Source organism: Ambystoma mexicanum, chromosome 7q, assembly GCF_040938575.1.
Source record: "Ambystoma mexicanum isolate Mex_15411 chromosome 7q, UKY_AmexF1_1, whole genome shotgun sequence".
In the NCBI taxonomy this organism is placed as follows: Eukaryota; Metazoa; Chordata; class Amphibia; order Caudata; family Ambystomatidae; genus Ambystoma; species Ambystoma mexicanum.
In genome coordinates this window covers 1,146,193,826-1,146,211,376 of record NC_090941.1, presented here as the reverse complement: position 1 = coordinate 1,146,211,376, position 17,551 = coordinate 1,146,193,826, and positions in this window count along the sequence as shown.

Sequence of the window (17,551 nt, the reverse complement as noted above, 5' to 3'; positions counted from 1 at the left end):
TATCCCTTGAAAGTCCCTGAAGGCACCAAACCATTAAGAAGCTCCTCCCACATTTTTCCCGCTCTTTTCTGAGCTTGCTTGGTGAAGATTTTGAAAGTATAGAGAGATGGTTTTCTGTAGTGGAGATATTGCAACAATTGCTCACCTAACATGGAAGCACTTACTAACTAAAGAAAAATAGAAAGAACTCCTGTTAGGTGAGCACCTGATGTTCAAATGCAATCCATCCTAAATATTATAACATACACTTCCAAAATTGCTGTTTAGTTCACAGAACTTCAACCTCAAAAGGGAAGCACTTACACATATATAAAACGCAGGTGCCAACCTTGAAGCTGTATTTCTGTGAGGTTCCAAGACATCTGAAATTCAAAACTGCAATGTTCAGCCAGTGGGTCTGCATCCCTGTTCTTGTCTGAGGCTGGTATGGGCACTGTGGAATAAGTGCTCGCCTTTTTATCCCTTGAAAGGCCCTGAAGGCACCAAACCATTAAGTAGCTCCTCCCACATTTTTCCTGCTCTTTTCTGAGCTTGCTTGGTGAAGATTTTGAAAGTATAGAGGGATGGTTTTCTGCAGTGGAGATATTGCAACAATTGCTCACCTAACATGGAAGCACTTACTAACTAAAGAAAAATAGAAAGAACTCCTGTTAGGTGAGCACCTGATGCTCAAATGCAATTATTCTCTAAATATTATAACATACACTTCCAGAGCTGTTGTTTAGTTAACAGAACTTCAACCTCAATAGGTAAGCACTTACAAGCTTGAAGCTGTATTTCTATGAGGTTTCAAGACATCTGAAATTCAAAACTGCAATGTTCAGCCAGTTGGCCTGCATCACTGTTCTCATCTGAGGCCGTTCCTGCTATGGGCACTGTGGAAGAAGTGCCCACCTTTTTATCCCTTGAAAGGCCCTCAAGGCACCAAACCATTAAGTAGCTCCTCCCACATTTTTCCCGCTCTTTTCTGAGCTTGCTTGGTGAAGATTTTGAAAGTATAGAGAGATGGTTTTCTGTAGTGGGGATATTGCAACAATTGCTCACCTAACATGGAAGCACTTACTAACTAAAGAAAAATAGAAAGAACTCCTGTTAGGTGAGCACCTGATGTTCAAATGCAATCCATCCTAAATATTATAACATACACTTCCAAAGTTGCTGTTTAATTCACAGAACTTCAACCTCAAAAGGTAAGCACTTATAACCATGAAGCTGTATTTCTATGAGGTTTCAAGACATCTGAAATTCAAAACTGCAATGTTCAGCCAATGGGTCTGCATCCCTGTTCATGTCTGAGGCTGTTACTGTTATGGGCACTGTGGAAGAAGTGCTCGCCTTTTTATCCCTTGAAAGGCCCTGAAGGCACCAAACCATTAAGAAGCTCCTCCCACATTTTTCCCGCTCTTTTCTGAGCTTGCTTGGTGAAGATTTTGAAAGTATAGAGAGATGGTTTTCTGTAGTGGGGATATTGCAACAATTGCTCACCTAACATGGAAGCACTTACTAACTAAAGAAAAATAGAAAGAACTCCTGTTAGGTGAGCACCTGATGTTCAAATGCAATCCATCCTAAATATTATAACATACACTTCCAAAGTTGCTGTTTAATTCACAGAACTTCAACCTCAAAAGGTAAGCACTTATAACCATGAAGCTGTATTTCTATGAGGTTTCAAGACATCTGAAATTCAAAACTGCAATGTTCAGCCAATGGGTCTGCATCCCTGTTCATGTCTGAGGCTGTTACTGTTATGGGCACTGTGGAAGAAGTGCTGGCCTTTTTATCCCTTGAAAGGCCCTGAAGGCACCAAACCATTAAGTAGCTCCTCCCACATTTTTCCCGCTCTTTTCTGAGCTTGCTTGGTGAAGATTTTGAAAGTATAGAGAGATGGTTTTCTGTAGTGGGGATATTGCAACAATTGCTCACCTAACATAGAAGCACTTACTAACTAAAGAAAAATAGAAAGAACTCCTGTTAGGTGAACACCTGATGCTCAAATGCAATCCATCCCTAAATAGTATACCATGTACTTCCAGAGTTGTTGTTTATTTCACAGAACTTCAAACTCAAAAGGTAAGCACTTATAACCATGAAGCTGTATTTCTATGAGGTTTCAAGACATCTGAAATTCAAAACTGCAATGTTGAGCCAGTTGGCCTGCATCGCTGTTGTCATCCGAGGCCGTTCCTGCTATGGGCACTGTGGAGAAGTGCCCACCTTTTTATCCCTTGAAAGGCCCTCAAGGCACCAAACCATTAAGTAGCCCCTCCCACATTTTTCCCGCTCTTTTCCGAGCTTGCTTGGTGAAGATTTTGAAAGTATAGAGAGATGGTTTTCTGTAGTGGGGATATTGCAACAATTGCTCACCTAACATAGAAGCACTTACTAACTAAAGAAAAATAGAAAGAACTCCTGTTAGGTGAACACCTGATGCTCAAATGCAATCCATCCCTAAATAGTATACCATGTACTTCCAGAGTTGTTGTTTATTTCACAGAACTTCAAACTCAAAAGGTAAGCACTTATAACCATGAAGCTGTATTTCTATGAGGTTTCAAGACATCTGAAATTCAAAACTGCAATGTTCAGCCAGTTGGCCTGCATCACTGTTGTCATCCGAGGCCGTTCCTGCTATGGGCACTGTGGAGAAGTGCCCACCTTTTTATCCCTTGAAAGGCCCTCAAGGCACCAGACCATTAAGTAGCTCCTCCCACATTTTTCCCGCTCTTTTCTGAGCTTGCTTGGTGAAGATTTTGAAAGTATAGAGAGATGGTTTTCTGTAGTGGGGATATTGCAACAATTGCTCACCTAACATGGAAGCACTTACTAACTAAAGAAAAATAGAAAGAACTCCTGTTAGGTGAACACCTGATGCTCAAATGCAATCCATCTCTAAATATTATACCATGTACTTCCAGAGTTGTTGTTTATTTCACAGAACTTCAAACTCAAAAGGTAAGCACTTACAAGCTTGAAGCTGTATTTCTATGAGGTTTCAAGACATCTGAAATTCAAAACTGCAATGTTCAGCCAAAGGGTCTGCATCCCTGTTCTTGTCTGAGGCTGTTCCTGGTATGGGCACTGTGGAAGAAGTTCTAGCCTTTTTATCCCTTGAAAGTCCCTGAAGGCACCAAACCATTAAGAAGCTCCTCCCACATTTTTCCCGCTCTTTTCTGAGCTTGCTTGGTGAAGATTTTGAAAGTATAGAGAGATGGTTTTCTGTAGTGGAGATGTTGCAACAATTGCTCACCTAACATGGAAGCACTTACTAACTAAAGAAAAATAGAAAGAACTCCTGTTAGGTGAGCACCTGATGTTCAAATGCAATCCATCCTAAATATTATAACATACACTTCCAAAATTGCTGTTTAGTTCACAGAACTTCAACCTCAAAAGGGAAGCACTTACACATATATAAAACGCAGGTGCCAACCTTGAAGCTGTATTTCTGTGAGGTTCCAAGACATCTGAAATTCAAAACTGCAATGTTCAGCCAGTGGGTCTGCATCCCTGTTCTTGTCTGAGGCTGGTATGGGCACTGTGGAATAAGTGCTCGCCTTTTTATCCCTTGAAAGGCCCTGAAGGCACCAAACCATTAAGTAGCTCCTCCCACATTTTTCCTGCTCTTTTCTGAGCTTGTTTGGTGAAGATTTTGAAAGTATAGAGGGATGGTTTTCTGCAGTGGAGATATTGCAACAATTGCTCACCTAACATGGAAGCACTTACTAACTAAAGAAAAATAGAAAGAACTCCTGTTAGGTGAGCACCTGATGCTCAAATGCAATTATTCTCTAAATATTATAACATACACTTCCAGAGCTGTTGTTTAGTTAACAGAACTTCAACCTCAATAGGTAAGCACTTACAAGCTTGAAGCTGTATTTCTATGAGGTTTCAAGACATCTGAAATTCAAAACTGCAATGTTCAGCCAGTTGGCCTGCATCACTGTTCTCATCTGAGGCCGTTCCTGCTATGGGCACTGTGGAAGAAGTGCCCACCTTTTTATCCCTTGAAAGGCCCTCAAGGCACCAAACCATTAAGTAGCTCCTCCCACATTTTTCCCGCTCTTTTCTGAGCTTGCTTGGTGAAGATTTTGAAAGTATAGAGAGATGGTTTTCTGTAGTGGGGATATTGCAACAATTGCTCACCTAACATGGAAGCACTTACTAACTAAAGAAAAATAGAAAGAACTCCTGTTAGGTGAACACCTGATGCTCAAATGCAATCCATCCCTAAATAGTATACCATGTACTTCCAGAGTTGTTGTTTATTTCACAGAAATTCAAACTCAAAAGGTAAGCACTTATAACCATGAATCTGTATTTCTATGAGGTTTCAAGACATCTGAAATTCAAAACTGCAATGTTCAGCCAGTTGGCCTGCATCGCTGTTGTCACCCGAGGCCGTTCCTGCTATGGGCACTGTGGAGAAGTGCCCACCTTTTTATCCCTTGAAAGGCCCTCAAGGCAACCAGACCATTAAGTAGCTCCTCCCACATTTTTCCTGCTCTTTTCTGAGCTTGCTTGGTGAAGATTTTGAAAGTATAGAGAGATGGTTTTCTGTAGTGGGGATATTGCAACAATTGCTCACCTAACATGGAAGCACCTACTAACTAAAGAAAAATAGAAAGAACTCCTGTTAGGTGAACACCTGATGCTCAAATGCAATCCATCCCTAAATATTATACCATGTACTTCCAGAGTTGTTGTTTATTTCACAGAACTTCAAACTCAAAAGGTAAGCACTTACAAGCTTGAAGCTGTATTTCTATGAGGTTTCAAGGCATCTGAAATTCAAAACTGCAATGTTCAGCCAAAGGGTCTGCATCCCTGTTCTTGTCAGAGGCTGTTTCTGGTATGGGCACTGTGGAATAAGTGCTCGCCTTTTTATCCCTTGAAAGGCCCTGAAGGCACCAAACCATTAAGTAGCTCCTCCCACATTTTTCCCGCTCTTTTCTGAGCTTGCTTGGTGAAGATTTTGAAAGTATAGAGAGATGGTTTTCTGTAGTGGGGATATTGCAACAATTGCTCACCTAACATGGAAGCACTTACTAACTAAAGAAAAATAGAAAGAACTCCTTTTAGGTGAACACCTGATGCTCAAATGCAATCCATCCCTAAATATTATACCATGTACTTCCAGAGTTGTTGTTTATTTCACAGAACTTCAAACTCAAAAGGTAAGCACTTACAAGCTTGAAGCTGTATTTCTATGAGGTTTCAAGACATCTGAAATTCAAAACTGCAATGTTCAGCCAAAGGGTCTGCATCCCTGTTCTTGTCTGAGGCTGTTCCTGGTATGGGCACTGTGGAAGAAGTTCTAGCCTTTTTATCCCTTGAAAGTCCCTGAAGGCACCAAACCATTAAGAAGCTCCTCCCACATTTTTCCCGCTCTTTTCTGAGCTTGCTTGGTGAAGATTTTGAAAGTATAGAGAGATGGTTTTCTGTAGTGGAGATATTGCAACAATTGCTCACCTAACATGGAAGCACTTACTAACTAAAGAAAAATAGAAAGAACTCCTGTTAGGTGAGCACCTGATGTTCAAATGCAATCCATCCTAAATATTATAACATACACTTCCAAAATTGCTGTTTAGTTCACAGAACTTCAACCTCAAAAGGGAAGCACTTACACATATATAAAACGCAGGTGCCAACCTTGAAGCTGTATTTCTGTGAGGTTCCAAGACATCTGAAATTCAAAACTGCAATGTTCAGCCAGTGGGTCTGCATCCCTGTTCTTGTCTGAGGCTGGTATGGGCACTGTGGAATAAGTGCTCGCCTTTTTATCCCTTGAAAGGCCCTGAAGGCACCAAACCATTAAGTAGCTCCTCCCACATTTTTCCTGCTCTTTTCTGAGCTTGCTTGGTGAAGATTTTGAAAGTATAGAGGGATGGTTTTCTGCAGTGGAGATATTGCAACAATTGCTCACCTAACATGGAAGCACTTACTAACTAAAGAAAAATAGAAAGAACTCCTGTTAGGTGAGCACCTGATGCTCAAATGCAATTATTCTCTAAATATTATAACATACACTTCCAGAGCTGTTGTTTAGTTAACAGAACTTCAACCTCAATAGGTAAGCACTTACAAGCTTGAAGCTGTATTTCTATGAGGTTTCAAGACATCTGAAATTCAAAACTGCAATGTTCAGCCAGTTGGCCTGCATCACTGTTCTCATCTGAGGCCGTTCCTGCTATGGGCACTGTGGAAGAAGTGCCCACCTTTTTATCCCTTGAAAGGCCCTCAAGGCACCAAACCATTAAGTAGCTCCTCCCACATTTTTCCCGCTCTTTTCTGAGCTTGCTTGGTGAAGATTTTGAAAGTATAGAGAGATGGTTTTCTGTAGTGGGGATATTGCAACAATTGCTCACCTAACATGGAAGCACTTACTAACTAAAGAAAAATAGAAAGAACTCCTGTTAGGTGAGCACCTGATGTTCAAATGCAATCCATCCTAAATATTATAACATACACTTCCAAAGTTGCTGTTTAATTCACAGAACTTCAACCTCAAAAGGTAAGCACTTATAACCATGAAGCTGTATTTCTATGAGGTTTCAAGACATCTGAAATTCAAAACTGCAATGTTCAGCCAATGGGTCTGCATCCCTGTTCATGTCTGAGGCTGTTACTGTTATGGGCACTGTGGAAGAAGTGCTCGCCTTTTTATCCCTTGAAAGGCCCTGAAGGCACCAAACCATTAAGAAGCTCCTCCCACATTTTTCCCGCTCTTTTCTGAGCTTGCTTGGTGAAGATTTTGAAAGTATAGAGAGATGGTTTTCTGTAGTGGGGATATTGCAACAATTGCTCACCTAACATGGAAGCACTTACTAACTAAAGAAAAATAGAAAGAACTCCTGTTAGGTGAGCACCTGATGTTCAAATGCAATCCATCCTAAATATTATAACATACACTTCCAAAGTTGCTGTTTAATTCACAGAACTTCAACCTCAAAAGGTAAGCACTTATAACCATGAAGCTGTATTTCTATGAGGTTTCAAGACATCTGAAATTCAAAACTGCAATGTTCAGCCAATGGGTCTGCATCCCTGTTCATGTCTGAGGCTGTTACTGTTATGGGCACTGTGGAAGAAGTGCTGGCCTTTTTATCCCTTGAAAGGCCCTGAAGGCACCAAACCATTAAGTAGCTCCTCCCACATTTTTCCCGCTCTTTTCTGAGCTTGCTTGGTGAAGATTTTGAAAGTATAGAGAGATGGTTTTCTGTAGTGGGGATATTGCAACAATTGCTCACCTAACATAGAAGCACTTACTAACTAAAGAAAAATAGAAAGAACTCCTGTTAGGTGAACACCTGATGCTCAAATGCAATCCATCCCTAAATAGTATACCATGTACTTCCAGAGTTGTTGTTTATTTCACAGAACTTCAAACTCAAAAGGTAAGCACTTATAACCATGAAGCTGTATTTCTATGAGGTTTCAAGACATCTGAAATTCAAAACTGCAATGTTGAGCCAGTTGGCCTGCATCGCTGTTGTCATCCGAGGCCGTTCCTGCTATGGGCACTGTGGAGAAGTGCCCACCTTTTTATCCCTTGAAAGGCCCTCAAGGCACCAAACCATTAAGTAGCCCCTCCCACATTTTTCCCGCTCTTTTCCGAGCTTGCTTGGTGAAGATTTTGAAAGTATAGAGAGATGGTTTTCTGTAGTGGGGATATTGCAACAATTGCTCACCTAACATAGAAGCACTTACTAACTAAAGAAAAATAGAAAGAACTCCTGTTAGGTGAACACCTGATGCTCAAATGCAATCCATCCCTAAATAGTATACCATGTACTTCCAGAGTTGTTGTTTATTTCACAGAACTTCAAACTCAAAAGGTAAGCACTTATAACCATGAAGCTGTATTTCTATGAGGTTTCAAGACATCTGAAATTCAAAACTGCAATGTTCAGCCAGTTGGCCTGCATCACTGTTGTCATCCGAGGCCGTTCCTGCTATGGGCACTGTGGAGAAGTGCCCACCTTTTTATCCCTTGAAAGGCCCTCAAGGCACCAGACCATTAAGTAGCTCCTCCCACATTTTTCCCGCTCTTTTCTGAGCTTGCTTGGTGAAGATTTTGAAAGTATAGAGAGATGGTTTTCTGTAGTGGGGATATTGCAACAATTGCTCACCTAACATGGAAGCACTTACTAACTAAAGAAAAATAGAAAGAACTCCTGTTAGGTGAACACCTGATGCTCAAATGCAATCCATCTCTAAATATTATACCATGTACTTCCAGAGTTGTTGTTTATTTCACAGAACTTCAAACTCAAAAGGTAAGCACTTACAAGCTTGAAGCTGTATTTCTATGAGGTTTCAAGACATCTGAAATTCAAAACTGCAATGTTCAGCCAAAGGGTCTGCATCCCTGTTCTTGTCTGAGGCTGTTCCTGGTATGGGCACTGTGGAAGAAGTTCTAGCCTTTTTATCCCTTGAAAGTCCCTGAAGGCACCAAACCATTAAGAAGCTCCTCCCACATTTTTCCCGCTCTTTTCTGAGCTTGCTTGGTGAAGATTTTGAAAGTATAGAGAGATGGTTTTCTGTAGTGGAGATGTTGCAACAATTGCTCACCTAACATGGAAGCACTTACTAACTAAAGAAAAATAGAAAGAACTCCTGTTAGGTGAGCACCTGATGTTCAAATGCAATCCATCCTAAATATTATAACATACACTTCCAAAATTGCTGTTTAGTTCACAGAACTTCAACCTCAAAAGGGAAGCACTTACACATATATAAAACGCAGGTGCCAACCTTGAAGCTGTATTTCTGTGAGGTTCCAAGACATCTGAAATTCAAAACTGCAATGTTCAGCCAGTGGGTCTGCATCCCTGTTCTTGTCTGAGGCTGGTATGGGCACTGTGGAATAAGTGCTCGCCTTTTTATCCCTTGAAAGGCCCTGAAGGCACCAAACCATTAAGTAGCTCCTCCCACATTTTTCCTGCTCTTTTCTGAGCTTGTTTGGTGAAGATTTTGAAAGTATAGAGGGATGGTTTTCTGCAGTGGAGATATTGCAACAATTGCTCACCTAACATGGAAGCACTTACTAACTAAAGAAAAATAGAAAGAACTCCTGTTAGGTGAGCACCTGATGCTCAAATGCAATTATTCTCTAAATATTATAACATACACTTCCAGAGCTGTTGTTTAGTTAACAGAACTTCAACCTCAATAGGTAAGCACTTACAAGCTTGAAGCTGTATTTCTATGAGGTTTCAAGACATCTGAAATTCAAAACTGCAATGTTCAGCCAGTTGGCCTGCATCACTGTTCTCATCTGAGGCCGTTCCTGCTATGGGCACTGTGGAAGAAGTGCCCACCTTTTTATCCCTTGAAAGGCCCTCAAGGCACCAAACCATTAAGTAGCTCCTCCCACATTTTTCCCGCTCTTTTCTGAGCTTGCTTGGTGAAGATTTTGAAAGTATAGAGAGATGGTTTTCTGTAGTGGGGATATTGCAACAATTGCTCACCTAACATGGAAGCACTTACTAACTAAAGAAAAATAGAAAGAACTCCTGTTAGGTGAGCACCTGATGTTCAAATGCAATCCATCCTAAATATTATAACATACACTTCCAAAGTTGCTGTTTAATTCACAGAACTTCAACCTCAAAAGGTAAGCACTTATAACCATGAAGCTGTATTTCTATGAGGTTTCAAGACATCTGAAATTCAAAACTGCAATGTTCAGCCAATGGGTCTGCATCCCTGTTCATGTCTGAGGCTGTTACTGTTATGGGCACTGTGGAAGAAGTGCTCGCGTTTTTATCCCTTGAAAGGCCCTGAAGGCACCAAACCATTAAGAAGCTCCTCCCACATTTTTCCCGCTCTTTTCTGAGCTTGCTTGGTGAAGATTTTGAAAGTAAAGAGATGGGTTTCTGTAGTGGAGATATTGCAACAATTGCTCACCTAACATGGAAGCACTTACTAACTAAAGAATAATAGAAAGAACTCCTGTTAGGTGAGCACCTGATGTTCAAATGCAACCCATCCCTAAATATTATACCATGTACTTCCAGAGTTGTTGTTTATTTCACAGAACTTCAAACTCAAAAGGTAAGCACTTACAACCATGCAGCTGTATTTCTATGAGGTTTCAAGATATCTGAAATTCAAAACTGCAATGTTCAGCCAGTTGGCCTGCATCACTGTTCTCATCCGAGGCCGTTCCTGCTATGGGCACTGTGGAAGAAGTGCCCACCTTTTTATCCCTTGAAAGGCCCTCAAGGCACCAAACCATTAAGTAGCTCCTCCCACATTTTGCCCGCTCTTTTCCGAGCTTGCTTGGTGAAGATTTTGAAAGTATAGAGAGATGGTTTTCTGTAGTGGGGATATTGCAACAATTGCTCACCTAACATAGAAGCACTTACTAACTAAAGAAAAATAGAAAGAACTCCTGTTAGGTGAACACCTGATGCTCAAATGCAATCCATCCCTAAATAGTATACCATGTACTTCCAGAGTTGTTGTTTATTTCACAGAAATTCAAACTCAAAAGGTAAGCACTTATAACCATGAATCTGTATTTCTATGAGGTTTCAAGACATCTGAAATTCAAAACTGCAATGTTCAGCCAGTTGGCCTGCATCGCTGTTGTCACCCGAGGCCGTTCCTGCTATGGGCACTGTGGAGAAGTGCCCACCTTTTTATCCCTTGAAAGGCCCTCAAGGCAACCAGACCATTAAGAAGCTCCTCCCACATTTTTCCTGCTCTTTTCTGAGCTTGCTTGGTGAAGATTTTGAAAGTATAGAGAGATGGTTTTCTGTAGTGGGGATATTGCAACAATTGCTCACCTAACATGGAAGCACCTACTAACTAAAGAAAAATAGAAAGAACTCCTGTTAGGTGAACACCTGATGCTCAAATGCAATCCATCCCTAAATATTATACCATGTACTTCCAGAGTTGTTGTTTATTTCACAGAACTTCAAACTCAAAAGGTAAGCACTTACAAGCTTGAAGCTGTATTTCTATGAGGTTTCAAGGCATCTGAAATTCAAAACTGCAATGTTCAGCCAAAGGGTCTGCATCCCTGTTCTTGTCAGAGGCTGTTTCTGGTATGGGCACTGTGGAATAAGTGCTCGCCTTTTTATCCCTTGAAAGGCCCTGAAGGCACCAAACCATTAAGTAGCTCCTCCCACATTTTTCCCGCTCTTTTCTGAGCTTGCTTGGTGAAGATTTTGAAAGTATAGAGAGATGGTTTTCTGTAGTGGGGATATTGCAACAATTGCTCACCTAACATGGAAGCACTTACTAACTAAAGAAAAATAGAAAGAACTCCTTTTAGGTGAACACCTGATGCTCAAATGCAATCCATCCCTAAATATTATACCATGTACTTCCAGAGTTGTTGTTTATTTCACAGAACTTCAAACTCAAAAGGTAAGCACTTACAAGCTTGAAGCTGTATTTCTATGAGGTTTCAAGACATCTGAAATTCAAAACTGCAATGTTCAGCCAAAGGGTCTGCATCCCTGTTCTTGTCTGAGGCTGTTCCTGGTATGGGCACTGTGGAAGAAGTTCTAGCCTTTTTATCCCTTGAAAGTCCCTGAAGGCACCAAACCATTAAGAAGCTCCTCCCACATTTTTCCCGCTCTTTTCTGAGCTTGCTTGGTGAAGATTTTGAAAGTATAGAGAGATGGTTTTCTGTAGTGGAGATATTGCAACAATTGCTCACCTAACATGGAAGCACTTACTAACTAAAGAAAAATAGAAAGAACTCCTGTTAGGTGAGCACCTGATGTTCAAATGCAATCCATCCTAAATATTATAACATACACTTCCAAAATTGCTGTTTAGTTCACAGAACTTCAACCTCAAAAGGGAAGCACTTACACATATATAAAACGCAGGTGCCAACCTTGAAGCTGTATTTCTGTGAGGTTCCAAGACATCTGAAATTCAAAACTGCAATGTTCAGCCAGTGGGTCTGCATCCCTGTTCTTGTCTGAGGCTGGTATGGGCACTGTGGAATAAGTGCTCGCCTTTTTATCCCTTGAAAGGCCCTGAAGGCACCAAACCATTAAGTAGCTCCTCCCACATTTTTCCTGCTCTTTTCTGAGCTTGCTTGGTGAAGATTTTGAAAGTATAGAGGGATGGTTTTCTGCAGTGGAGATATTGCAACAATTGCTCACCTAACATGGAAGCACTTACTAACTAAAGAAAAATAGAAAGAACTCCTGTTAGGTGAGCACCTGATGCTCAAATGCAATTATTCTCTAAATATTATAACATACACTTCCAGAGCTGTTGTTTAGTTAACAGAACTTCAACCTCAATAGGTAAGCACTTACAAGCTTGAAGCTGTATTTCTATGAGGTTTCAAGACATCTGAAATTCAAAACTGCAATGTTCAGCCAGTTGGCCTGCATCACTGTTCTCATCTGAGGCCGTTCCTGCTATGGGCACTGTGGAAGAAGTGCCCACCTTTTTATCCCTTGAAAGGCCCTCAAGGCACCAAACCATTAAGTAGCTCCTCCCACATTTTTCCCGCTCTTTTCTGAGCTTGCTTGGTGAAGATTTTGAAAGTATAGAGAGATGGTTTTCTGTAGTGGGGGTATTGCAACAATTGCTCACCTAACATGGAAGCACTTACTAACTAAAGAAAAATAGAAAGAACTCCTGTTAGGTGAGCACCTGATGTTCAAATGCAATCCATCCTAAATATTATAACATACACTTCCAAAGTTGCTGTTTAATTCACAGAACTTCAACCTCAAAAGGTAAGCACTTATAACCATGAAGCTGTATTTCTATGAGGTTTCAAGACATCTGAAATTCAAAACTGCAATGTTCAGCCAATGGGTCTGCATCCCTGTTCATGTCTGAGGCTGTTACTGTTATGGGCACTGTGGAAGAAGTGCTCGCCTTTTTATCCCTTGAAAGGCCCTGAAGGCACCAAACCATTAAGAAGCTCCTCCCACATTTTTCCCGCTCTTTTCTGAGCTTGCTTGGTGAAGATTTTGAAAGTATAGAGAGATGGTTTTCTGTAGTGGGGATATTGCAACAATTGCTCACCTAACATGGAAGCACTTACTAACTAAAGAAAAATAGAAAGAACTCCTGTTAGGTGAGCACCTGATGTTCAAATGCAATCCATCCTAAATATTATAACATACACTTCCAAAGTTGCTGTTTAATTCACAGAACTTCAACCTCAAAAGGTAAGCACTTATAACCATGAAGCTGTATTTCTATGAGGTTTCAAGATATCTGAAATTCAAAACTGCAATGTTCAGCCAGTTGGCCTGCATCACTGTTCTCATCCGAGGCCGTTCCTGCTATGGGCACTGTGGAAGAAGTGCCCACCTTTTTATCCCTTGAAAGGCCCTCAAGGCACCAAACCATTAAGTAGCTCCTCCCACATTTTGCCCGCTCTTTTCCGAGCTTGCTTGGTGAAGATTTTGAAAGTATAGAGAGATGGTTTTCTGTAGTGGGGATATTGCAACAATTGCTCACCTAACATAGAAGCACTTACTAACTAAAGAAAAATAGAAAGAACTCCTGTTAGGTGAACACCTGATGCTCAAATGCAATCCATCCCTAAATAGTATACCATGTACTTCCAGAGTTGTTGTTTATTTCACAGAAATTCAAACTCAAAAGGTAAGCACTTATAACCATGAATCTGTATTTCTATGAGGTTTCAAGACATCTGAAATTCAAAACTGCAATGTTCAGCCAGTTGGCCTGCATCGCTGTTGTCACCCGAGGCCGTTCCTGCTATGGGCACTGTGGAGAAGTGCCCACCTTTTTATCCCTTGAAAGGCCCTCAAGGCAACCAGACCATTAAGAAGCTCCTCCCACATTTTTCCTGCTCTTTTCTGAGCTTGCTTGGTGAAGATTTTGAAAGTATAGAGAGATGGTTTTCTGTAGTGGGGATATTGCAACAATTGCTCACCTAACATGGAAGCACCTACTAACTAAAGAAAAATAGAAAGAACTCCTGTTAGGTGAACACCTGATGCTCAAATGCAATCCATCCCTAAATATTATACCATGTACTTCCAGAGTTGTTGTTTATTTCACAGAACTTCAAACTCAAAAGGTAAGCACTTACAAGCTTGAAGCTGTATTTCTATGAGGTTTCAAGGCATCTGAAATTCAAAACTGCAATGTTCAGCCAAAGGGTCTGCATCCCTGTTCTTGTCAGAGGCTGTTTCTGGTATGGGCACTGTGGAATAAGTGCTCGCCTTTTTATCCCTTGAAAGGCCCTGAAGGCACCAAACCATTAAGTAGCTCCTCCCACATTTTTCCCGCTCTTTTCTGAGCTTGCTTGGTGAAGATTTTGAAAGTATAGAGAGATGGTTTTCTGTAGTGGGGATATTGCAACAATTGCTCACCTAACATGGAAGCACTTACTAACTAAAGAAAAATAGAAAGAACTCCTTTTAGGTGAACACCTGATGCTCAAATGCAATCCATCCCTAAATATTATACCATGTACTTCCAGAGTTGTTGTTTATTTCACAGAACTTCAAACTCAAGAGGTAAGCACTTACAAGCTTGAAGCTGTATTTCTATGAGGTTTCAAGACATCTGAAATTCAAAACTGCAATGTTCAGCCAAAGGGTCTGCATCCCTGTTCTTGTCTGAGGCTGTTCCTGGTATGGGCACTGTGGAAGAAGTTCTAGCCTTTTTATCCCTTGAAAGTCCCTGAAGGCACCAAACCATTAAGAAGCTCCTCCCACATTTTTCCCGCTCTTTTCTGAGCTTGCTTGGTGAAGATTTTGAAAGTATAGAGAGATGGTTTTCTGTAGTGGAGATATTGCAACAATTGCTCACCTAACATGGAAGCACTTACTAACTAAAGAAAAATAGAAAGAACTCCTGTTAGGTGAGCACCTGATGTTCAAATGCAATCCATCCTAAATATTATAACATACACTTCCAAAATTGCTGTTTAGTTCACAGAACTTCAACCTCAAAAGGGAAGCACTTACACATATATAAAACGCAGGTGCCAACCTTGAAGCTGTATTTCTGTGAGGTTCCAAGACATCTGAAATTCAAAACTGCAATGTTCAGCCAGTGGGTCTGCATCCCTGTTCTTGTCTGAGGCTGGTATGGGCACTGTGGAATAAGTGCTCGCCTTTTTATCCCTTGAAAGGCCCTGAAGGCACCAAACCATTAAGTAGCTCCTCCCACATTTTTCCTGCTCTTTTCTGAGCTTGCTTGGTGAAGATTTTGAAAGTATAGAGGGATGGTTTTCTGCAGTGGAGATATTGCAACAATTGCTCACCTAACATGGAAGCACTTACTAACTAAAGAAAAATAGAAAGAACTCCTGTTAGGTGAGCACCTGATGCTCAAATGCAATTATTCTCTAAATATTATAACATACACTTCCAGAGCTGTTGTTTAGTTAACAGAACTTCAACCTCAATAGGTAAGCACTTACAAGCTTGAAGCTGTATTTCTATGAGGTTTCAAGACATCTGAAATTCAAAACTGCAATGTTCAGCCAGTTGGCCTGCATCACTGTTCTCATCTGAGGCCGTTCCTGCTATGGGCACTGTGGAAGAAGTGCCCACCTTTTTATCCCTTGAAAGGCCCTCAAGGCACCAAACCATTAAGTAGCTCCTCCCACATTTTTCCCGCTCTTTTCTGAGCTTGCTTGGTGAAGATTTTGAAAGTATAGAGAGATGGTTTTCTGTAGTGGGGGTATTGCAACAATTGCTCACCTAACATGGAAGCACTTACTAACTAAAGAAAAATAGAAAGAACTCCTGTTAGGTGAGCACCTGATGTTCAAATGCAATCCATCCTAAATATTATAACATACACTTCCAAAGTTGCTGTTTAATTCACAGAACTTCAACCTCAAAAGGTAAGCACTTATAACCATGAAGCTGTATTTCTATGAGGTTTCAAGACATCTGAAATTCAAAACTGCAATGTTCAGCCAATGGGTCTGCATCCCTGTTCATGTCTGAGGCTGTTACTGTTATGGGCACTGTGGAAGAAGTGCTCGCCTTTTTATCCCTTGAAAGGCCCTGAAGGCACCAAACCATTAAGAAGCTCCTCCCACATTTTTCCCGCTCTTTTCTGAGCTTGCTTGGTGAAGATTTTGAAAGTATAGAGAGATGGTTTTCTGTAGTGGGGATATTGCAACAATTGCTCACCTAACATGGAAGCACTTACTAACTAAAGAAAAATAGAAAGAACTCCTGTTAGGTGAGCACCTGATGTTCAAATGCAATCCATCCTAAATATTATAACATACACTTCCAAAGTTGCTGTTTAATTCACAGAACTTCAACCTCAAAAGGTAAGCACTTATAACCATGAAGCTGTATTTCTATGAGGTTTCAAGACATCTGAAATTCAAAACTGCAATGTTCAGCCAATGGGTCTGCATCCCTGTTCATGTCTGAGGCTGTTACTGTTATGGGCACTGTGGAAGAAGTGCTCGCCTTTTTATCCCTTGAAAGGCCCTGAAGGCACCAAACCATTAAGAAGCTCCTCCCACATTTTACCCGCTCTTTTCTGAGCTTGCTTGGTGAAGATTTTGAAAGTAAAGAGATGGTTTTCTGTAGTGGAGATATTGCAACAATTGCTCACCTAACATGGAAGCACTTACTAACTAAAGAAAAATAGAAAGAACTCCTGTTAGGTGAGCACCTGATGTTCAAATGCAACCCATCCCTAAATATTATACCATGTACTTCCAGAGTTGTTGTTTATTTCACAGAACTTCAAACTCAAAAGGTAAGCACTTACAACCATGAAGCTGTATTTCTATGAGGTTTCAAGATATCTGAAATTCAAAACTGCAATGTTCAGCCAATGGGTCTGCATCCCTGTTCATGTCTGAGGCTGTTACTGTTATGGGCACTGTGGAAGAAGTGCTCGCCTTTTTATCCCTTGAAAGGCCCTGAAGGCACCAAACCATTAAGAAGCTCCTCCCACATTTTACCCGCTCTTTTCTGAGCTTGCTTGGTGAAGATTTTGAAAGTATAGAGAGATGGTTTTCTGTAGTGGAGATATTGCAACAATTGCTCACCTAACATGGAAGCACTTACTAACTAAAGAAAAATAGAAAGAACTCCTGTTAGGTGAGCACCTGATGTTCAAATGCAATCCATCCTAAATATTATAACATACACTTCCAAAATTGCTGTTTAGTTCACAGAACTTCAACCTCAAAAGGGAAGCACTTACACATATATAAAACGCAGGTGCCAACCTTGAAGCTGTATTTCTGTGAGGTTCCAAGACATCTGAAATTCAAAACTGCAATGTTCAGCCAGTGGGTCTGCATCCCTGTTCTTGTCTGAGGCTGGTATGGGCACTGTGGAATAAGTGCTCGCCTTTTTATCCCTTGAAAGGCCCTGAAGGCACCAAACCATTAAGTAGCTCCTCCCACATTTTTCCTGCTCTTTTCTGAGCTTGCTTGGTGAAGATTTTGAAAGTATAGAGGGATGGTTTTCTGCAGTGGAGATATTGCAACAATTGCTCACCTAACATGGAAGCACTTACTAACTAAAGAAAAATAGAAAGAACTCCTGTTAGGTGAGCACCTGATGCTCAAATGCAATTA